Source organism: Syzygium oleosum, unplaced genomic scaffold (genome assembly GCF_021117445.2).
Source record: "Syzygium oleosum isolate NSW1041296 unplaced genomic scaffold, Sole_v2.1 Sole_v2.04, whole genome shotgun sequence".
In the NCBI taxonomy this organism is placed as follows: domain Eukaryota; kingdom Viridiplantae; phylum Streptophyta; class Magnoliopsida; order Myrtales; family Myrtaceae; genus Syzygium; species Syzygium oleosum.
Genome location: NW_026607488.1, coordinates 13,139,139 through 13,158,339, shown reverse-complemented (window position 1 = coordinate 13,158,339; position 19,201 = coordinate 13,139,139). Strand labels below are relative to the sequence as shown.

The 19,201-nt window shown below is 38.1% G+C and overlaps 1 non-coding gene and 1 pseudogene across 1 annotated transcript; both read left to right on the top strand.

Annotated features, from left to right (window-relative positions):
* Nucleotides 1–578: 578 nt before the first annotated feature.
* On the top strand, nucleotides 579–18,656 carry LOC115679381 (uncharacterized; annotated as a pseudogene).
* Nucleotides 11,724–11,830, top strand: LOC115665484 (small nucleolar RNA R71). Its single transcript, XR_004003761.1, has one exon. It is a non-coding gene; the product is annotated as a small nucleolar RNA R71 (small nucleolar RNA).
* Nucleotides 18,657–19,201: the final 545 nt, after the last annotated feature.

Genomic DNA, 19,201 nt, shown 5'->3' with positions numbered 1-19,201 from the left:
CGCCTCCGCCTACGCCTACGCCGTCGCCTCCGAAGCCCCCCCATTGGCGATTCGTCCTCTGCCTCTCTCTCTTTGTCCCGAGAAACGGCTTTGCTCGGCTCTCTATGACGAACCGTGCCCCCGCCATCGCCTCCCGAAGCCCCTTTGGCGAGCCCTCGACGGAGGAGCTGGCGCTGGTGGTGGTGATGGTGGGGTCGAGGTGTGCGCGTTCAACAATCACGGCGCGGGCCGGAGCTCTGTGCCCGCTGACAAGTCAGAGTACACGTGAGTCCGATCGACGCATACGGTGAGCTTTCTAGTTCGTTTGAGTGTGTGCTGCTTCATGGAGTTTCTTGAATCGGGAGCATATTCACATGAGAATGATTGCCAGTTGGTGCAAAGCTGAAATGCAGCTTCAGCTTTCCTTGGACAGATGCGATTGCTGTACTCGATCACTTGGGATAGGAAAGAGCCCATGTCATTGGCCATTCAATGAGTGAGTCTTGAATGACCCAAATTTCATGGATGCTTATTTGGCTATGTGGTTCATATGAGAAATAAAACAACCATTCTGATTGCAATTTCTGGGTGCATGGATTTATCTGGCCATTTTTTAAACTTAATAATGAACTAAAAATCACATCCATGACATGTCTGCCTGTGAGTCCAGATCGGGTTCCTGTTTGTTTCAGGGTGACTAACTGCCCTCTTTGGCTGTCAAAACAGGAGCTATGATCGCTTGCAAGTTGGCTGCCATGGTGCCCAACAGAGTTTAATCTTTAGGATTGCTCAATGTGACTGGTGGGGGTTACGAATGTTTCCCAAAGGTATTGCATTCATTTTAGTATGCGATGGTCCTTCCTTTTTTCTCCATGCAAACTAAAAGGGGAAAGAATGTTCTTCCCGGTTTCTTTTATCATTAAAAGAACTATTTGTTTGTGTGGGTGTTCACCATTCAGTACTTTACAGATAGGTTGTTCATTTATTGCATGCTGAGCCTGTTCCATGCTCCTATCCTTTGCTTTAACCACATGAACAAGAGGAAATGGATTTTTTTTACTAATATACTGCTTAGAAAGGAGCCGTTATGAACTTTTAATGGTTGGTTACTTGCCGATTTTAATCCATGTTAAGAATGTTCCTTATTAATGTTTGTGCGTAGTAGCAGAAGTTGCTTTCACAGTTTGCATCTCTCGAATGTCCCAATCAGAGCTACCATACAAAATCATTTAGATGGAAAAATCTTCAAAAGATCTCATTGCATCACTTGAATATCCCAGCCATAGCTACTGCACAAAATCATAGAGATGGCTATTTTTCAAAGGATCTCTCGTTGATTAGCTACATGAGTCCTTTTCCTTGTGAAAATGAGAAGCAATGCAGAGACATAGGACTTAACCTTGGATATTGTGCAGGAACAATGATTTTTTGAAATAGAGATTGTAAGAAAGATCAATATCTAGCGAGAGCCTTTTTGCATCGCAGTTGCGGTCTTCCTGAGATGATTCCGTGTTTTCATCTAGGCAAAAAAGGGTCCTCTCACAGTTTGCCTTTTAATGGTGAAACTGCTTATTGTTCACTTGAATCCATTCATATTCTGTATCTTGACCTCACCATATGACGGAACATTGTTATTGGGGGAAGTGGAAGCTGTTTTGACTTTCCTCAAGGAAATTGGTTTCATTTTTACTTTCCCAAAGAAATTCCCATACTTGTTTTAAGTAGCTACTTGTGCTATTTACCATGTGAATTAAATTAGTTTTGATGATGCAATTGCATTGTCGATTAAAACAAAAAAAAATTTAATCCATTCATGATATTGCACTTGATCCACTATTTGAGTGGTCTAACAATGATCTTTTGATTTGCGTAGATTGACCGGCGAACCATCTCAATTGCAATCCGCGTTTTTAGGGCTAAAACTCTGGAACAAAGGACTGCTGTTGATTTGGATACCCACTACTCAAAAGTAGGCAGTACTTATGTACTTAAACCATCATTGTAAAATCCACTGCATCCTCCTTTCATCTCTGTCAAAGGAGAAATGCTTAATCTTTCTTCATCCCAAAAGAAATAAGGATTTCAGGAGAACAATTAGTTGTTCTGTGATAGTATGAATAAATGACTCCAAGTAAATTCATTTGTGTTCTTATGATTGGAGTCTTTCTTTTGGGACATGGAAGTGCGTCGATGTGTTAGGCTTCCACGGACAAAGGTTTCAGATAATCTGTGTGAGTGTGTGTGCGTGTGCATATGTGAGAGAGAGAGAGAGAGAGAGAGAGAGCAATCCACAGGGTAAAGCCATTGGTCTATTTTTCTTTCTCTTATGGAAGCGTAATGTATCATGTGTAGGAATATCTTGAGGAATATGTTGGATCTAGCACCCGGAGGGCAGTTCTCCACCAAGTAAGAAATCTTGAAAAATCTCAAGTTTCTTTGGTCTAGCATTAACATAATGGAGCAAACTCTACATGGCCTTAGTAACTCTTGTGTTATTTAGAGACTTCCTGAGGGTTTTTTAAGGTTTAGTAAGTGTTTATGTCTACGAGTGTTGTTTAGGTTTAAATGCACAACAATGCCATATAAACAAGTGCCAAACTATCATTGAGTTTTCCTATCCTTAGGATTTCCAGAGATGCATTTTACTTTGGTGTTCACAGTTAAATGGACCTACCTCTAAATAACCATGGTACAATATTTTTTCACTTAGTCATACATCTTTGCTTAGAGTTCATTGAAACTGGATGAACTTTATAAGAGATTACTTCACTGAAAATTGCCATTTTGTGTTGAAGTCAATAATTGGTTTTTGACTAGTTTAATTTTATAATTTTAGAATAAGATTGATAACTTGACTAAGGACTGGATCCTATCACTTGCAGGAATATGTAAAATGTATTACAACAATGGGACTGCAGTCCAACTATGGCTTTCAGGGTTAGATAAATGCTTGCTGGAAGCATAGAATGACAAGAACAGAGATACAATTCTGTAACTTCTTTCCTGCAGCATCTTTGTTTTGTCTCGGACTCTTCATCGGGAGTGCGCTGTTGGCATCAGATTACAGAGAGGTGTATACCTACTCTTCTTAGTTCTACAGATAATCATGTTTTTTCACTGTTACTCGGTCCCGGTAGTTTATATGCTGGATGTTGCGAATGAAATTGAAAATGTTTTGCAGAAATTCTCAGGATGGGATTGGAGGATAATTGATAAATCATAGAGCTCTAACACCAGCACTTGTGCGGTATGTCATCCTTCCATCCAGTGCTTGTTATTAGAGAATGGCAGTTTTGAATCTCATTGTTCTCTAAATTAGCAACGCAAGTGTACGTATCGAACAAGTAATAAAGTGATGAATTAAAGTATCGTTCCCACAGAGATTGTAGACAAATCAATCAAATTACTTACTAAAGGTGAACAATTCTCAACTTTATCTAACCAATTAAAGATTTAATAAAACAATCGAAATTCTAAAGAAAACTAAATTAACCTATTACGATTGAAATTTCTGAAAGCTAAATTAACCAAGGCAGCAAACCAAAATCGAAAATAGAAATTCACAAACTAAACCTAGAAATTTCGAACATAAAGAAGCAAGAAGCAAAAGACTTTGATCAAGAATTAAAAACGTTAGAGCATCCGATTTCACTTAACCAATCAAGATTAATGAACCAAGCTCGTCATGCAATCAAATTGAAATCATAGTGTGATGGTAGAACTATCTAATTTAAATTACTATCATTGGTCCGGTATAGCAACCCTACTTAGATTTAGCAACCCACACTTGGTCCATGTGAATTTAAGTAAACCTAAGTGCATTAAAATTTATGAATGTTCCCGGATTCAATAAACCACCCTCGATTTACTTACTACCGAAACCACACAAACAACCTAGTATATCTCTATCTAAGTTAAATTCATGGCTATATATCATAAAGCACTTGCATAGAATCTCCTTTCGGTTTCATCATGCAATAAAAATCATTCAAGTGGTGATCAAGCACTTCAAAGCATTAAGAACATGATATATAACTCACACATACGAGATCTAGAATTGCATAAACAAGTCTTGAAATAGTTAAGCTACATCGTAGCTCCAACAACAAGTAGTCTAGAACATAATGAACAATAAACTAAAAACAATAACTAAATTAAACATGATGAAGAACTAGAACAGATTCACCAAGAATAATCAAGGTTCGATTTTTAAGCCGCCTCCTCCTCCTTCTTCTTCTTCCTTTTTTTTTCTCCCTTTGAAATCACATGTAATGTCCTTTTTTTTATAGACCTCCTCTTGCTTTCCAAGAAACCTTAATCACAATAGGATTGCAATTAAAGGTTCTTCCAAATTAGGACTCCTCCAAAAAATAAAATTCCTTTTTTAGCTTGGACTTTGATTTTCTTCCCAAAATAGGCTTGATTCTTCTTGATTGCAGATTTGCATGGCTTTGATCTCCAATTTGGGAAGCTTCTACACGATTTAGGAACAATTGGATTGTTTCGGATACTTTTGCGAGTGGAAAGCCGGCAAATTACAGAATTAGTCCCTAAGCTCCCTTTAACTTCAATTACCTACAAAAATTAATTAAAATAAATAAAGTAGACATCAAATTCAATTAAAACTAAGCAAATATTAAGTCTAAAATAATAAATAAACTCTATATAAAATAAAGTTATCAAATACCCCCAAACTTAACATTTTGCTAGTCCTCGAGCAAAAGTAAGATATAAAACATACTCAAGCTAACAACCCCCTACATGACTTCCTTCCATAATTGCTCGAAATCACAATTCAAAGACAAACAAAAATTTCATCCAAACATTGAAATAGATTCATAAGTTAAAACCAATTCTAACTATGTGATCCAAGTGTTTGTGTGTGTGAGTCCTCATCTTTTCGAATTATATGCAATCCAGATAAGTTCACATTGGTATGCAACCTCTCAAAAACTCTTTATAATTATAACCAAATCTCATAGGTTTGCTTTTCATTCCTCTCTCCACTAATGTAAGCTAATCATCCAACCAAAAATCAATAGGACTTTCCTCAGGTTGTAATGTAAGGCTGGGCTAACGGTGAGATAATGGTAAATTTAAGCTCAAATCACCCATGAACACATTGATTTCTAGGATCTAATTGGAGCATATGCCACTATCCCCAATTTCACATCTTCAAAATAATCTTTCTGCCACTACGAATCATCATGCTTTCTCCTATCTTTTTTTTTGTTTTTTTTTCTCTTTTTTTTTTCATTGCTTTATGGTGGAGTTCCTCCCTAAGTCCCTCCTAACATAACGTGAACATTCCCAACCCATTGAGTATCCGAAAGGCTCACTCAATTGAAAGTTGGATAGGGAACCATAAAAGCAAATTTTTTTTTTGAAGAAGAAGATACACCCCAAATAAACTTTTATCCTAAAAAAATCAACATGTTCATGGGGCGTGGGACAATGATATAATTTGGCAAAAGGTAAGCTAAAAAGTACGTGGGTGCCAATAAAAGATTGGATAATAATTAAGGCTTAACGGGGTGACTACGGATAAATAAACAGGGTTGGCTTGAAAGGCTCAATCGGTCCAAAAATTGCCTAAATCATTTTCTCAGTTAGATGTAGCCTAGGATTTCGCCTCAAGAGAAAATCAAACAAATTCTAAGATTTGGGTGAGATCTAAGAAAATCACATACTTCACATGAATGTTCTCTAGATGTACACACTACTAAAAAATTAAGGACTTCTAGTGCTCAGTAAGTGGATCGACATCATTAGAATCAGAATTAACTCACATATCATTCACAAGTTTGAACAAAATTTAAATTTTCCTAAGAATCGCAACAATTCACAACAAGGAATGCAATCATAAAAATTTAGCAAAAATTTTGTCTCCCCCCCAAACTTGAATAAAGCATTGTCCTCAATGCGAAAAACAAAAGAGCCAAAAGAAAAATTGGAACAAGAAAACTCCCCTTGCTGTAGGATGTGTCCATGGATGGTCTTGATGACTAAACTCCAAAAGGTGATCCTTCAAGAAAGAAAATTAACCTGGATAAAAGAAAAAAAAATTAATCATCTTTTTTTTGAAAAAAAATGAACATAAAAATTAATGAAGAAACATAATAAAAATGCTTGGGTTGCCTCCCAAGAAGCGCTTGCTTTATAGTTTGCAGCCAAACTCTTCCAACTCTTTTAGGCAGGCGAAAGCAAAGCAATGGTGGTTGTCTATGAGTCGAAACCACCTCCAAAGTAGGGCTTGAGATGTTGACCATTCACTTTAAAGGTTTCCTCCTTATCATTAATAACTTCAACTGTTCCATAAGGGAAGATCTTGGTGACAGTGAAAGGTCCAGACCATCTTGACTTCAACTTACCTGGAAAAAGACGAAGACGTGAGTTATATAATAAAACTTTTTGACCTATATGAAACTCCTTTCTTAAGATGTGCCTATCATGCCATCTCTTGGTCCTCTCCTTATAGATCTTGGCATTCTCATATGCTTCATTGCGGAACTCATCCAACTCATTCAATTGCAATAATCTCTTCTCACCAGCTGCCTGCATATCGAAGTTAAGAAAACGTACTGCCCAATATGCTTTATGCTCTAACTCAACAGGCAAATGACATGCTTTTCCATAAACAAGTCGAAAAGGTGACATACCAATAGGAGTTTTATAAGCAATTCTATAAGCCCACAATGCATCATCAAGTTTAATTGCCCAATCCTTCCTATTAGAATTCACGGCAAAAGGACACTATAAGTGCCATAACTTGTGTACGGAGATCACTTTGGTGCTATAACTTTTTTTCGGATCACTTTGGTGCCAAGTCGGAGGAAAAACGATCACTTAAGTGTCATAAGTTTTTTTTGGATCACTTAAGTGCTAAAATTTTTTAAAAACGATCATTTAAGTGCTAAAATTTTTGAAAAACGATCACTTAAGTACCAATCTCCGGCGAGCCTCCGGCGAGCCACGTCAGCTTCAGAAATTAATAAAAAAAATGCCACGTCGGATTTTCGGCGAAAAATTGTGTACGGCACCGGAGTTGGCACTTAAGTGATCGTTTTTCAAAAATTTTAGCACTTAAGTGATCGTTTTTCAAAAATTTTAGCACTAAAGTGATCCAAAAAAAACTTATGGCACCAAAGTGAGCGCCGTACACAAGTTATGGCACTTGTAGTGTTCTTTTGCCTAGAATTCATTGTCTTTTCCAATATTCTCTTTATCTCCCTATTAGAAATTTCAGCTTGACCACTAGTTTGAGGGTGATAAGCAGTAGCTACTTTATGTGTCACACCATATTTATGCAAAAGTGATTCAAATTGCTTATTCAAAAAGTGTGTACCTTGATCACTTATAATAGCCCTAGGTGTGCCAAACCTAGTGAAGATATTCTTTTTCAAAAATTTAACCACAACTCTAGCATCATTAGAAGGCAAAGCTACGGCCTCAATCCATTTAGAAACATATTCCACAGCAACCAAGATATAAGTATTACCATAAGAAGGTGGAAAGGGTCCCATGAAATCCATACCCCAAACATCAAACAATTCACAGATTAAGATATTGTTTAAAGGCATTTCATGTCTTCTAGATATATTACCAATTCTTTGACACTTATCACATGCACCAACATAAGAATATGCATCTCTAAATAGTGTAGACCAATAAAAACCAGACTGTAAAACCTTAGCTGCAGTCTTGGAGGCACCGAAGTGACCACCTGCCTATCCATCATGGCAATGAAAAAGAATGTTAGGTATTTCTTCATTGGGAACACATCGCCTAATAACTTGATCAGCACATACCTTAAACAAGAAAGGATCCTCCCAAAAATAGTGTTTAACATCATAAAAGAATTTCTTCCTTTGTTGATAAGTCAATTCAGAAGGGAGAACCTTACTTACCAAGAAATTAACATAATCAGCATACCAAGGGGTTTCGATTTTGACAGAGAAAAGTGCCTCATCAGGAAATTCATCTAGGATTGGTCTTTCTTCCACAGGGGCATTCGGCAATCTAGAGAGATGGTCGGCCATTAAGTTTTCTTTCCCTTTCTTGTCTTTGATTTCCAAGTCAAACTCTTGTAGCTGTAAGACCCATCTAATCAACTTAGGTTTTGAATCTTTCTTTTCAAGCAAATACTTAAGAGCAGAGTGGTCAGTGTAAACAATGACTTTGGAACCAATCAAATAAGAGCGAAATTTATCAAAAGCAAACACTACCGCCAAAAGCTCCTTTTCAGTTGTGGCATAATTCAATTGAGCTCCAGACAGGGTGCGGCTTGCATAGTATATGGTTCGAAAAATTCCATCCTTTCTTTGTCCAAGTACGGCTCCAACAGCCGAGTCACTAGCGTCACACATCAACTCGAAAGGCAAATCGCAAGTAGGCGCAGTCATGATAGGGGCCGAAATTAACTTCTAGAGAGATGGTCGGCCATTAAGTTTTCTTTCCCTTTCTTGTCTTTGATTTCCAAGTCAAACTCTTGTAGCTGTAAGACCCATCTAATCAACTTAGGTTTTGAATCTTTCTTTTCAAGCAAATACTTAAGAGCAGAGTGGTCAGTGTAAACAATGACTTTGGAACCAATCAAATAAGAGCGAAATTTATCAAAAGCAAACACTACCGCCAAAAGCTCCTTTTCAGTTGTGGCATAATTCAATTGAGCTCCAGACAGGGTGCGGCTTGCATAGTATATGGTTCGAAAAATTCCATCCTTTCTTTGTCCAAGTACGGCTCCAACAGCCGAGTCACTAGCGTCACACATCAACTCGAAAGGCAAATCGCAAGTAGGCGCAGTCATGATAGGGGCCGAAATTAACTTCTTCTTCAATGTGTTGAATGCCTGCAAACAATCATCAGAGAAGTCAAATTTAGAATCTTTTTTCAACAATGTAGAAAGGGGTCTAGCAATCTTAGAAAAATCTTTAATGAAATGCCTATAAAATCCTGCATATCCCAAAAATCCTCGAACAAGCTTCACAGAGGTAGGAGGCGGCAGTTTTGAAATAACTTCAATCTTAGCTCGGTCCACCTCAATTCCTCTTATAGAGATCTTATGGCCTAGCACAATCCCTTTCTGCACCATAAAGTGACACTTCTCCCAATTCAAGACAAGGTTAGTCTCCTCACATCTTTGTAACACCAAAGCTAAATTATTCAAGCATGAATCAAAAGATGAGCCAAAAACAGAAAAATCATCCATAAATATCTCAATATATTTTTCCACCATGTCAGAAAAAATAGCCATCATGCATCTTTGAAAAGTAGCAGGCGCATTACAAAGACCAAAAGGCATCCTCCTATAGGCAAAAGTACCATAGGGACAAGTAAAAGTAGTTTTTTCTTGATCCTCAGGTGCAATAGGGATTTGATTATAACCAGAATATCCATCTAAAAAGCAGTAAAACTCATGCCCTGCAAGTCTCTCCAATAATTGATCAATAAAAGGCAAAGGAAAGTGATCTTTACGGGTGGCATCATTCAATTTTCTATAATCCATACAAACACGCCATCCAGTAACTGTTCTAGTAGGAATCAATTCATTATCATCATTAGGTTGAACAGTCATACCTCCTTTTTTTGGAACAACTTGCACAGGACTTACCCAAGCACTGTCAGAGATAGGATAGATGATCCCTGCATCAAGTAGCTTAATTACCTCAGCCTTCACCACCTACATTTTTGGATTGAGCCTCCTTTGGGGTTGGATGATTGGTTTGAATTGCTCTTCCATCAATATTTTATGCATGCATATCGAGGGGCTTATTCCTTTAATATCTGCAATGGTCCATCCTATTGCTCCTTTATGATCTCTCAGGACTCTGAGTAACTTTTCCTCCATCACACCTGTCAAAGAAGAAGAAATAATTACTAGAAGAGAGGACACTCCATCAAGAAAAGCATATTTAAGATGAGATGGTAAAGATTTGAGTTCTAGAATTGGTGGTTCTTCAATAGAGGGTTTCGGTTTCTTCAAATTCGATCCCAATTCTTTGAATTTCGGTGGTCTTAATCTCGGAAGAGGTAGATTTGCTTCCAAAAATTTCGTGTACTGCTCGACCTCTATAGCTTTGGCTTCTTCTTTGCTTGGCCAAACCAAGCATGCCTCCAACGAGTCTTCAATTGTGGCTTTACTAAAAATTGATTCCACAAGCCTATCAACTGCATCGACTCTCAAACATTCATTCTGCTCAGCAGGATATTTCATGGCTTTGAACACATCAAAGGTGACTCGGTCATCTTGAACTCTAAGAATTAATTTTCCTTGTTGCACATCAATTAGAGCTCTCCCTGTTGCTAGAAAAGGTCGGCCTAGGATGATCGGGACCTCGAAATCCTCCTCCATCTCTAAGACAATGAAATCTGCAGGGAAAATAAACTTGTCAACCTTAACTAGAACATCCTCTACTATGCCTCTCGGGTATTTGATCGATCGATCGGCTAACTGAAGAGATACGGTGGTAGCTTTTGCTTCCCCTAAACCTAATTTCCTAAAAACAGAATAAGGCATTAGATTAATACTTGCACCTAAATCACACAATGCCTTATCAAAATAAGAATTACCAATAGTACAAGGAATAGTAAAACTCCCTGGATCTTTCAACTTTGGTGGTAACTTATTCTGCAAAATAGCTGAACATTCCTCATTAAGCTTCACAGTCTCATAATCTTCCAATTTCTGTTTGTTTGCCAAAATTTCCTTCAAAAATTTCACATAACTAGGCATCTGGGCTAAGGCATCTGCAAAAGGAATATTAATGTGCAATTTCTTAAAAACATCAAGGAATTTAGAGAACTGCTTATCTATTTTGTGTTGCTGAAGTCTTTCCGGGTATGGAACTGGCGGCACATATGGCTTTGGATTGTCCGGAAATAACTTCCTTCGAGGTGGATCAGCTTTGGAGGGTTCAATTTCGGGTGCGTCGGCTCCGGGTGGTTCGATTTCTTTCTTCTTTCTTGCTGCTTCATTAGACAAATTTCTGCTAACTTCTTTTCCACTCCTCAAGGTGATTGCTTTTGCATTCTCAACTGGATTCTTCTCAGTGTTGCTCGGAAGGGTACCATACGGTCTTTCAGACAAATGGTTAGCTAACTGGCCAACCTGCTTCTCCAGATTTCGAATGGATGCCTCCTGATTTTGGAACCTCACATCAGCACTTTTAATGAAGTCTTGAGTTGTTTGAGCTAGCTTAGTAACCATCTCCTCAAGGTGATTGTGTTGTTTCTCCTCAGGCGGCCTAAATGATGGTGGTGGTGGTCTCGGCCCTTGCTGATTTTGGTTGCTCCAGGAGAAATTCGGGTGGTTTCGCCATCCAGGATTATAGGTGTTTGAATATGGATTGTTTTGGGGAGGCCTGCTAAAATTTCCAACAAAGTTAGTATTTTCAGGAGGATGTGTGAAAGGATTACCTACCTGACATTCGGTGCTAGCATGGCTTCCATTGCAAAATTCACAAGTCGGGTCTTGAATCTTCAACACTGAGTCGATCTTTTTGTTTAAAGCAGCAAACTCTGCGGCAATGGTAGTATTGACATCGACTTCATGAATTCCACTCGACTTTCTAGCAGATAGCCTCTCAATTGGCCATTGGTAGCTATTAGCTGCCATCTCCTCCAAAAGATCAAAGGCTTCCTCATGCGATTTATTGTTCAACGTCCCTCCAGCTGCAGCATCAATGGTAGACCTCAAATTCGGTATCACTCCATTGTAGAATGTATGCACTTGCATCCAAACTGGTAGGCCATGATGCGGACAACGCCTTAGTAGTTCTTTAAATCTCTCCCATGCTTCGTACAGAGATTCACCATTCATCTGTACAAAAGAAGTAATATCGTTACACATCTTGGCAGACTTAGCAGAAGGAAAGTACTTACTAAGGAATTTTTGAGCCATGTCATTTCAAGTCGTGATAGATCCTGCAGGAAGAGAAGTTAACCACGTCTTAGCTTTATCACGCAAGGAAAAAGGGGAATAATCTCAATCTAATGGCATCATCAGTAACGCCATTATATTTTATAGTGTCACAAATTTCAAGAAAAGCATCTAAATGGATATTAGGATCATCATTCGGCAATCCACTGAATTGGACTGCGTTTTGAAGCATGTAACGACCTGGTCTGACGAGGGCGGGGAGTGGTCAACGGGGCCAGAGGGCTTGGACAAGGAGCGGCTCCTGGCAAGCTTCTAGGATGGCAAGGGGGGGCATCTCTCTGTCCCACATCGCTTAGGGGGGAGTCATGGGGTTGCTTATAAGGCCTGGGTGGTCTATCATGTGTAACGCGTTTTAAAGCCGTGAGGGTCAGTTGGCCCAAAGCGGACAATATTACACAATGTAGACTCGGGGTGTTACAAGTGGTATCAGAGCCGATTCCCGATCGCGTGTGGGGCCACAACGAGGACGCTGTGCTTGAAGGAGATGTAATGACCCGGTCTGACGAGGGCGGGGAGTGGTCGCCGGGGTTCAAGGACCTGGACAAGGAGCGGCTCCTGACAGGCTTCTAGGATGGCAAGGGGGCCATCTCTCTGTCCCACATCGCTTAGGGGGGAGTCCTGGGGTTACTTATAAGGCCTGGGTGGCGTATCCTGTGTAACACGTTTTAAAGCCGTGAGGGTCAGTTGGCCCAAAGCGGACAATATTACACAGTGTAGACCCGGGGTGTTACAAAGCATCTGAATTAGGGAATGCTTAATTTCGAAATTGTTAGCTTGTATGGTTGGCCTCCTAATGCTTGATGTTGATCCTTGGACCGTAGGTGCAGCATAATCCTTCAAAGTCCTCCTTGGATTTTCTTCTCCCTCTTGGTTTTTAGTCATGGTGTTGTTGTTTTGCTCTCGTCGTCGCCTTAGAAAAGTGCGCTCAATTTCAGGATCAAACTTCTCAAGTTCTCCCTGTTGGCTTCGAGTCATGCAATATTCCACCCAATTCTTGTACAGAGTCGAATTCCTCTTTCTTCTTTCTTTTCAGTAAAATCAAACAAATAAAAATAAAAATAAATAATGTTAGACTAAACCAAGAATTGCTCGGTATTAATAGTAATTGATAATTATCAAATCAATCCCCGGCAACGGCGCCAAAAACTTGTTCTCTAAATTAGCAACGCAAGTGTACGTATCGAACAAGTAATAAAGTGATGAATTAAGGTATCGTTCCCACAGAGATTGTAGACAAATCAATCAAATTACTTACTAAAGGTGAACAATTCTTAACTTTATCTAACCAATTAAAGATTTAATAAAACAATCGAAATTCTACAGAAAACTAAATTATCCTATTACGATTGAAATTTCTGAAAGCTAAATTAACCAAGGCAGCAAACCAAAATCGAAAATAGAAATTCACAAACTAAACCTAGAAATTTCGAACATAAAGAAGCAAGAAGCAAAAGACTTTGATCAAGAATTAAAAACGTTAGAGCATCCGATTTCACTTAACCAATCAAGATTAATGAACCAAGCTCGTCATGCAATCAAATTGAAATCATAGTGTGATGGTAGAACTTCCTAATTTAAATTACTATCCTTGGTCCGGTATAGCAACCCTACTTAGATTTAGCAACCCACACTTGGTCCATGTGAATTTAAGTAAACCTAAGTGCATTAAAATTTATGAATGTTCCCAAATTCAATAAACCACCCTCGATTTACTTACTACCGAAACCACACAAACAACCTAGTATATCTCTATCTAAGTTAAATTCATGGCTATATATCATAAAGCACTTGCATAGAATCTCCTTTCGGTTTCATCATGCAATAAAAATCATTCAAGTGGTGATCAAGCACTTCAAAGCATTAAAAACATGATATATAACTCACACATACGAGATCTAGAATTGCATAAACAAGTCTTGAAAATTAATCAATCATAGTTAAGCTACATCGTAGCTCTAACAACAAGTAGTCTAGAACATAATGAACAATAAACTAAAAAAAATAACTAAATTAAACATGATGAAGAACTAGAACAGATTCACCAAGAATAATCAAGGTTCGATTTTTAAGCCGCCTCCTCCTCCTTCTTCTTCTTCCTTTTTTTTTCTCCCTTTGAAATCACATGTAATGTCCTTTTTTTTATAGACCTCCTCTTGCTTTCCAAGAAACCTTAATCACAATAGGATTGCAATTAAAGGTTCTTCCAAATTAGGACTCCTCCAAAAAATAAAATTCCTTTTTTAGCTTGGACTTTGATTTTCTTCCCAAAATAGGCTTGATTCTTCTTGATTGCAGATTTGCATGGCTTTGATCTCCAATTTGGGAAGTTTCTACACGATTTAGGAACAATTGGATTGTTTCTGATACTTTTGCGCGTGGAAAGCCGGCAAATTACAGAATTAGTCCCTAAGCTCCCTTTAACTTCAATTACCTACAAAAATTAATTAAAATAAATAAAGTAGACATCAAATTCAATTAAAACTAAGCAAATATTAAGTCTAAAATAATAAATAAACTCTATATAAAATAAAGTTATCACTCATCACTTTCAATTTAATTGTGCCATGCCAGATGTCTCACTTGTTGCTTAATAGCTTATTTGTGTTTTCATTTCAGAATCGATGCAGACCACGTGGAAGTGAGGCCTTACCAGAAGGTATTGTTGCCAGTTCTTCTGATTTGGAAATGAGGCCGTTATGGGATTCTGCAGAGGTAAAAAAACAGCCTGAAATGACAATAGTTTTTTCAATGTAGAAGATATAACATCATAGTTCTGAACATGCATTAACTTGCTTGATCTTTGGACAGGGCTCTCTTAGTTCTTCGTCTAACTTGTTTGCCGTGGCTGTTGGAATCAAGCAAAAGGATCTTGTGAATAAAATGGTTACAAAGGTGAGGAGACTTTTCTGGCTGTTGCTTAGCCTATTTTTCTCGAGCTTTTTTCCAGGCTAACTGTGTCAATTTTCACTTTGCAGTTTCTGTCAAATGATTTTGTGGTGATGCTTTTCCACTATGATGGTGTTGTTGATGAGTGGAAGGACTTAGAATGGAGTGATCGCGTCATACATGTATCTGCATTTAACCAAACTAAATGGCAAGTGGTCTTTTCCTTCTGACCCCGGTAATGATCATTCACAAGTCTCCTAATGGATCTTCAATCTTGTTCTACATGACTAGGTGGTTTGCCAAACGTTTCCTGCGTCCAGATATAGTTGCAGAATACAAATATATTTTTCTGTGGGATGAGGACCTAGGAGTTGAAGATTTTCACCCCGATAAGTATGTGTTCTTCACCTCATAAGCAATTCAATTTTCTTTGCTAGCTTACGAGGAGTGTAAGACATGATAGTATCAGTGTTCCACTTTGTTAATATGCGATGCTTCATCAAATATCTGTTAAATCTATATTCATTTAGATAATTGGTTTCTTGATCAGCACATTAACAGCGCAATGATGTACTCAGCTTCATGTTTCCTTGCAAGCTTCTCGTTAACTTGTTGGCAATGATTGAATGTCATACCTAATTGTTTTGATGATTGTGTTTGATACTTGAAATGATGATTATGGTATGGTCCAACTTCAAAATGCCTTTGACAAGATATCTGGCTCTTCCCTCCTCTAAAACACCAAATGTAGGTATATCTCTATTATCAAGACCGAAGGGCTTGAGATACCGCAACCAGCCCTTGATCCAACCAAATCAGAGGTGCATCATCAAATCACTGCACGTGGGAGGAGATCGGTTGTACACAGGTGATCTTATGTCCTATTATCTTTTGCCAAAGTTTGACTTCAAAATTTGGTTGATCTCATAAATGCCTCTCGCTACATGTATTATTGTTTTTAAGTCATTGCTTATTGTTGGATTGGGCGAACCTCTGTCTAGTGATGGATGGTCTCAAACGTGAAACATGGAACTATGGGAGGTAAAATGAATGTATTACCCAACAGCCAGACATGCCAGTCTTTAGCAATGTTGTGCCTCCTCAGGATCTCACCTAAGAAAATTGCCATAACCATGGAACCAACTAGGTGTGATTCAACCATTCAAAACAAATTTTCTTTGTCCTGCATTAGCACTTTATCTGCGGGATTTCCATGCAGTGATTGCTTTTTTTTACTTGAATAACTCGACTGTTAACATAGATTTGTAAGGATGGCTACAATCGGTCACGTAGCGTCATCTGAAATGTTAATGTGTTCATCAAAGGACAACTTGCGGAAATGTCAATCTGTTTAATGAATGACAATATTAGGTTGAAAGTCAGCAACTATAGAGCGGTATTGATTTGTGGATTGAAGTACTATCTTTCTTCTTTTGTCAACAGGAGGACTTTTAAGCCTGGTGGTCCTGGTAAAGGTTGTGGTTCCAATAGTACAGCTCCTCCATGCACTGGGTAGGTGCACCACACCATATACTTTTGAAAGTGCATTGTATCTGTTGGGTGTACTTTATATCCACTGGATTGTCTGTTTTTGCAGGCTATCCTTTTCAGTCTTTAATGTTCAAGATAATTTACTCTTTTTTCCTTCTGCTTATCGTCTAGTGGTATTCTGTAGAAACTAATTGGATATAATTTGTTATAGGTGGATAGAGATGATGGCTCCGGTTTTCTCTAGAGCTGCCTGGCGCTGTGTATGGTATATGATTCAGGTGTTCCATTTTATTGTGTCTGGTTTTCGTCTTTTTCTAGGACATCAAGATGTGGAGGATGATATCTTTACTATTTTGAGTTTTAATCTGACTTTGAATTGGACACAAACCGTCTGATTTGGACCAGAATAATAAAGTTGGAATCTGCTGCATTTGATCATCTACATGTGTATAATAGAATGATAATTATAGTCACTACATTTTAAACTCATGGATGGTATAGGGTGACCCAGTTAGGCCTAACTTTTACAGAGGCAGATGAGTTACTCACCACTGTGTGCATTCTTAACTTTCTTAACAGAATGATTTGATCTATGCTTGGGGCCTAGACACGCAACTTGGTTACTGTGCTCAAGTTAGTTTAACTTTCTCTACTCAGCCATCGATGTAGTCTGAACCTGCTTTCCTTCTTAAACATCTTCAAGTTAGAGATTATTTACTTCAGTTTGTCTTGACAGGGTGATCGAGTCAAGAATGTCGGCATTGTGGATGCTGAGTATATAGTGCATTATAATCGGCCGACACTCAGTGGTGGCAATGAAAACAAGGTTTGGACTATTACGGCTAATCATTCTCTCTAGGTGTACCATCTTTAATGCTGAATCCACATAGTATAAAAATAGTTATCAAAATCGTAAGGTTTACATGCTATGTAGACATCATTTACAGGTGAAATAGTTCAGTGTAGAAATTATCTTAGGGATTTTCTGTTGGTAATTGGGGTTGTTAAGGTTATTTTTTATTATTTTCTTCATCTTTACAAGTTGTGCTTACAGTCGGACTCATAGTCACATGATGATACTTCTGAGACTGAAAAGTGGAATCAGAGGTATTGTCTGATTTTTTTACCTTCATTGATTATCGCAAACTTCTGGCAAATATCTGCGTGACTGGAAATTGTATATTGCCATCCTTCTTGTGCAGGCACAGTCAAGGTCTCATAAACATGATCCTAGAGTTGAAGTAAGTTGCCCCTCATTTGCAACAATTTCCTTACCGTCTTATAATGAAGAAGAAGCAAATGACGCATTCTAAACGTTTTTTTCCTGTCATTTGACTTTCAAAGTATGATGTTTATTTTTATGAACTGAGATGTCTATTCAAACAACTAATTGAGAGAGGATATTGAATAAAGTGCTATTTCATATTGGGTTGAGATGTAGGTATCACTTATCGCAATGTCACACTATATTCATTGATATGTTGGTTGATAGAACTTCCTAGCTTATGTGATAGATAAGTTTATTGCTTATCAAATAAATGTATGCATATTAGTATGGTGATACTATTCATCTTCCCATGTCCTCATGCCATTTCTGCTCTAAATCATAGGCAAGAGGATGCATATGACTATGTGGATGAGTGTCATAAGAAGACTAAGTTCTTAGTTGCATATCAGAACATGATGCAACCCATACGAGGAGAGAAATTTTGGAAAAAGACTAATAAAGAGGCACCTGAACCACTTCCAGCAAGGGTGAAGCCTGGTAGACGTAAACATAAAAGAATAAGAGAGGAAGGTGAGGTCGCAAGTGGTATTAGGATGTTGAGGATAGGAATGAAGATGACATGTCGAAGTTGCAAGAAGACAGGACACAATAGTTTAACATGCCCCACTAAGAAGGCTGGGTTAGCGGCATCACAAACACCATTGTCTAGGCAAAAACTTCCGGTAAGTACTTCCATTTTGTTAGATTTACATTTTTACTAACAACGATTTTTAAATTAATGAAATCTCGTAATATTAGGTTAAGAGTAAAAGTGCTAGAGAGGACAAGAGACAAAGAATTGATACACAAGCATAGGTTGAATCAACATCACAAGAAGCTGAAGTTGAAGTTCCAGTTAAAGTAGTAAGGCCATCAAGAAAGAAAAAAATATTGAAAGGACGCAACTCTAACCTATAAGAATGATAGCCATTTGTGGGGGTTGGGTTTAGGGAAGTGATGTGGCTGTATTTTTTTGTTGATGATGGGTTCAGGGAAGTGATGTGGTTGTTTTTGTTCTTTTGTTGCTGATGGATTCAGTGAATGAGATGTTGACTATTCCATTATGCAATGATCGTGGGAAAGATAGTCTAGTTATGGCTTCTTTGCTATGATAACTTGGGATTTCATCTTCTTCAATCCAATTCTTGGTTGACTGTTTCAGCAAAGATTGTCTGGTTATGACTGTTTCTGGAAAGATAGTCTGATTTGTTCAAGCGAAAAATCCTACTCGATCCACTCTGCCCTCTATTTTAGCAATTCCCATAAACTACATAGCACCTCCTCTGTTTCTGCCTTCTGGTTCGGGTGAGGAGGTCCCTTGTGGTGAGCTTGTCAATATGAGTGAACTGATTGACTTTGTTGTTTTCACTTGGCTTGGTTTGTATCTGCATTACAGTGGAAAGGCCAATTAGATTCTATTTTTCATAAGCCATTGTGTAATTTGTTAATGTTGGATGGAATTGTCACAACATGGAGATTAGATATACTTACTGCTCTTTAAGTAGTGTAATTGTCTGCAAGATGGATGCCATTTTGTGTTATTTTACAACTCTCTTCACTTATTAGTAAGATTGGAAGAGAATGGAAAACAGAACTCAGGATTTTAAGAGAGAACTTGTAATATTTGGAAAAAAAAATCA